This window comes from Heterodontus francisci, unplaced genomic scaffold, assembly GCF_036365525.1.
Source record: "Heterodontus francisci isolate sHetFra1 unplaced genomic scaffold, sHetFra1.hap1 HAP1_SCAFFOLD_86, whole genome shotgun sequence".
Classification (NCBI taxonomy): domain Eukaryota; kingdom Metazoa; phylum Chordata; class Chondrichthyes; order Heterodontiformes; family Heterodontidae; genus Heterodontus; species Heterodontus francisci.
In genome coordinates, this window is record NW_027141093.1 from 4,063,413 (window position 1) to 4,068,722 (window position 5,310).

The following is a 5,310-nucleotide window of genomic DNA, read 5'->3' on the forward strand; positions in this document are numbered from 1 at the left end:
GTTATGTGTCGCTCTTAACCAAGACTGGGACACAACGCAAGGTTGATCCAAGGTTGGCATATATTATCATTCAGGAGCAAGAAAAATCAAAAGGAACCTAACAAGAAAACCCAGTCTCCAGATGTGAGAATCTGTAGATGCGCTTTGGGAAAGTGAATCAGAGCAGAATGAAGGGTGAACTGTCCGACTGCCCAGAAGAGATGAAGACACAGCTCAGTCAGCACGTTCCCCTGGTTTATGATGCTGGAACATTCCTCACACAGAAATTATTCAACCCGATGACAAACGTGCTTACAGCCGATAATTTATTAAGATAATTTTGTTTGAGCTACAACACAAACAGCTACTCGACAATGTGGAAAATTGCCCAGGTGTGTCCTGTCCATAACAAAAAGCAGGACAAATCCAATCTGACCAATTACCGCCCCATCAGTCTACTATCAATCATCAGCAAAGTGATGGAAGATGTCATCAACAGTGATATCAATCACCACGCATTTAGCAATAATCTGCTCATCGATGCTCAGTTTAGATTCCGCTAGGGCCTCTCGGATCCAGGCAAACATTTGGAAGCTGGAGTATAATGTGGGAAAATGTGAGGTTATTCACTTTGGTAGTAAGAACAGATAAATTAAATATTATTTAAATTGCGAGAGACTACAGAATGCTGAGGTATAGAAGGATCTGGTGTCTTCGTACATGAATCACAAAAAGTTAGCATACAGGTAGAGCAAATAATTAGGAAGGCAAATGGAATGTTACCCTTTATTACAAGGGGAATGGAGTATAAAAGGAGAGAAGTCTTGCGACAAATGTACAGGGTGTTGGTGAAACCACACCTGAAGTACTGCGTACAGTTTTGGTCTCCTTATTTAAGGAGGGATATACTTGCATTGGAGGCAATTCAGAGAAAGAGGTGGGCAACTGTCTCTTCCCCACCACAGCCACCTCGAGGGCATTGTGCGGAGGGGGCGAGACTTGGGGCGTGCAGGAAGGATCTGATGGGGAGGGCTCTTCTCACCACCAGCCAAGTTTCATCTTGGTCCTTGTGTGAAAGTTCTGGTGATGAGGCATTCCGCCAAATGACTTTGGCAGTTTGCTCGGGGAACCATCCGACTGGATCCACCATCTCCTTTTCCTGTAGGGCCTTGAGGACATTCCGTGCAGACCACTACCTGAAGGATTGGTGGTCAAAGATGTTTTTCCACAGAAACTTTCCCACGAAGGATAGGTGGTACGGCATGGTCCAACTGGATGGAACATTCCGCGGCAATGTGACCAGGCCCATCCTTCACAACGCTGGGGACAGATAGAACCTCAGCACGTAGTGACACTTGGAGATTGTGTACTGGGGATCTGAGCACAGCTTGATGCAGCCGCACACGAAGGTAGTCATCAGGATGAGGGCGACGTTGGGTACATTTTTCCCGCCCTTATCCAGGGGTTTGAACATCGTGTCCCTCCGGACCTGGTCCATTTTGGAACCCCATATGAAGCGGAAAATGGCTCGGGTGATCGCCACAGCGCAGGAGTGGCGTATGGGCCAGACCTGCACCACGTACAGCAATGTGAGCGCCTCACAACTGATAAACAGGTTCTTCCCCACAATGGAGAGAGATCGCTGCTCCCACATGCTCAGCTTATGGTGTATCCTGGCTAGTCGCTCCTTCCAGGTTTTGGTGCACGTCCCAGCCCTTCCAAACCATATCCACAGCAACTTCAGGTAGTCTGACCTGACGGTGAAGGGGACAAAGGATCGGTCAGCCCAGTTCCCAAAGAACATGGACTCGCACTTGCCGTGGTTAACTCTGGCTACCGAGGCGAGTTCGAACTGGTCGCAGATGCTGATCAGTCTGCGAACGGACAGCGGATCCGAGCAAAAGACGGCGACGTCATCCAGGTACAGGGAAGTTTTAACCTGAGGGACTCCACTGCCTCGGATTGTAACCCCCCCCTTATGCTTGCATCCTTCCTAATAGAATCAGCAATGGGTTCAATACTGCAAACAAACAAGACAGAGGAGAGAGGACTGCCCTGTCTGTCTTTGCAAAGCAGGTGTAGAAAAAGATGCAGTGGTTTTTATTGCGGTTCATCCCAAGCAGCTGTGTAAAACAGGAGTCTGTGCTCGACAGGCTGCTCTCAGGGATGCACACCGAGATAAACATCAACTGCTGCTGGAGGACTATCAATTCGGTGAAAGACGCCCTTTGGTCTGCCCGAAACTTGCTGGTCTTCCAGCGCAAAGAGTTGTCCATGACCTAATGTTGCTGACTGGCACATTCCAAGGTCCAAGACTACGTGCTGAGGGACGCACTACAGCTTGGGGCAGCCACTGCAAAGGCTCACTGGGGAAGACCACTGTGTAAGGTACCCCCACAAGGTGAAGTGAGGGATTGGATCCATGGAAATCCCCTCGGGCTGTATCCAGAAAATATTTCTCCGCCTCCAGGCTCACTTCTTTGACCAGGAGTCCTCCTCCCGACCAGCAGACCCATACACCCACCTCCAGCATTCTCCCTCTACCTGGACCCCTCCCCCTGGCCACTTACCCGCTCTTGATCTCTTCATTGAAAAATGTCGGCTGGACATTTGTCATCTCAATTTCTCTGCCCCCCTCACTCACTCTCACCTGTCCCCCTCTGATCTTGAGGCACTCCGTTCTCTCAGGTCTAACCCCGACATGGTCATCAAACCTGCAGACAAGGGTGGTGCTGTTGTTGTATGGCGTACCGACCTCTACCTTGCAGAGGCTCAGCGCCAACTCACAGACACTTCTTCCTACCTCCCTCTGGACCATGACCCCATCGGCGAAAATCAAGCCACCGTCCAAAGGACTGTCACTGACCTCATCTCCTCTGGAGATCTTCCTTCTACAGCTTCCAACTTCATAGTCCCGCTACCCCGGACAGCCCGCTTCCACCTCCTAACCAAAATCCACAAACGGGAATGTCCCGGCAGACCCATTGTGTCAGCCTGCTCCTGCCCCACTGGACTTACTTTTTCCTATCTTGACTCTATCTTTTCTCCGCTGGTCCAGTCTCTTCCCACCTACATCCGTGACTCTTCTGACGCCTTACGTCATTTTGACAATTTCCAGTTTCCTGGTCCCAACCGCCTCCTCTTTACTATGGACGTCCAATCGCTCTGCACCTCCGTCCCCCACCAGGATGGTTTGAGGGCTCTCCGCTTCTTCCTGGAACAGAGGCCCAACCAGTCCCCATCCACCACCACCCTCCTCTGCCTGGCTGAACTTGTTCTCACATTGAACAACTTCTCCTTCAACTCCACGCATTTCCTTCAAGTAAAAGGTGTCGCTATGGGTACCCGCATGGGTCCTAGTTATGCTTGTCTTTTTGTGGGATATGTCGAGCATTCTTTGTTCCAGTCCTACTCAGGCCCCCTCACCCAACTCTTTTTCCGGTACATTGATGACTGTTTCGGTGCCGTTTCCTGCTCCCGCCCCGAACTGGAAAACTTTATCAACTTTGCTTCCAATTTCCACTCTTCTCTCACCCTTACATGGTCCATCTCTGACACTTCCCTTCCCTTCCTCGACTTCTCTGTCTCCATCTCTGGGGATAGGTTGTCTACTAATATTCATCATAAGCCCACCGACTCCCACAGCTACCACGACTACACTTCTTCACACACTACCTCCTGTAAGGGCTCCATTCCATTCTCCCAGTTTCTCCGTCTTCGACGCATCTGCTCTGATGATGCTACCTTCCATGACGGTGCTTCTGGTATGACCTCCTTTTTCCTCAACCGAGGAATCCCCCCCACTGTTGTTGACAGGGCCCGCAACCGTGTCCGGCCCATTTCCCGTACCTCTGCCCTCAACCCTTCCCCTCCCTCCCAGAACGGTGACAGGGTTCCCCTTGTCCTCACTTTCCACCCCATCAGCCTCCATATCCAAAGGATCATCCTCTGCTATTTCCGCCACCTCCAGCGTGATGCCACTACCAAACGCATCTTCCCCTGTCAGCATTCCGAAAGGATCGTTCTCTCCGCGACAACCTGGTCCACTCCTCCATTACCCCCACCACCTCGTCCCCATCCCATGGCACCTTCCCCTGCAATCGCAGGAGGTGTAATACCTGCCCATTTACCTCCTCTCTCCTCACTATCCCAGGCCCCAAATACTCCTTTCAGGTGAAGCAGCGATTTACTTGTACTTCTTTTGATGTAGCATACTGTATTCGCTGCTCACAATGTGGTCTCCTCTATATTGGGGAGTCCAAGCGCAGACTGCGTGACCGTTTTGCGTAACACCTCCGCTCTGTCCTCAAGCAGGACCCTGAGCTTCCGGTTTCTTGCCATTTCAACACTCCCCCCTGCTCTCATGCTCACATCTCTGTCCTGGGATTGCTGCAGTGTGCCACTGAACGTCAACGCAAGCTCGAGGAGCAGCATCTCATCTACCGATTAGGCACACTACAGCCTGCCGGACTGAACATTGAGTTCAATAATTTCAGAGCATGACAGCCCCCCATTTTACTTACATTTTTAGTTGTTTTTTCTTTTTTCTTCTTTTTTGCTTTTTTACATTTTTTACAACCTTTTATATTGCATTTATTTCATTTCATCTTAGTTTATTCAATTTGCTTACCCACTGTTTTTTTCAGGTTTGCACTTGCTGCTGTTCAATATTCAGTCCGTTAACACCTATTCTGTACTAATGCTTTGTCTTTCAACACACCATTAACATATTGTTTGCCTTTGCTCCATGACCTTTTGGTCAGCTATGTGGCCTTGTCCAACCTGCACCTTCTCCTTTGTTATCTCTTGCCCCACCCCCACCTCACTTGCTTATAACCTGTGACATTTTTAATATTTGTCAGTTCCAAAGAAGGGTCACTGACCCAAAACGTTAACTCTGCTTCTCTTTCCACAGATGCTGCCAGACCTGCTGAGTGGTTCCAGTATTTCTTGTTTTTATTCCAGAAAATATTTGTTTGCTGCAAAAAGTACATGGCAGGTAAAATGAAATGGAAGGGTTGTGAGGCAATTCATTCCTGTACTGAAGGAAACTGATCTCCTTTGCAATCTTTGTATTGTTGACTTGGTGCTGTTTTTGAACTGTTTTGTAATGTATCTTTTTACAGCTTTTTTAACGAATAAAGTATATGTTGGAAATTTAAAAAAAAGTTCAGAGAAGGTTCACTGGATTTATTCCTGTGATGAAGGGGTTGTCTTGTGAGGAGGATTGAGCAGGTTGGACCTATACTGATTGGAGTTTAGAAACATGAGAGGTGATCGTATTGAGACATATAAGATTCTGAAGGGTCTTGACAGGGTAGATGCTGAGAG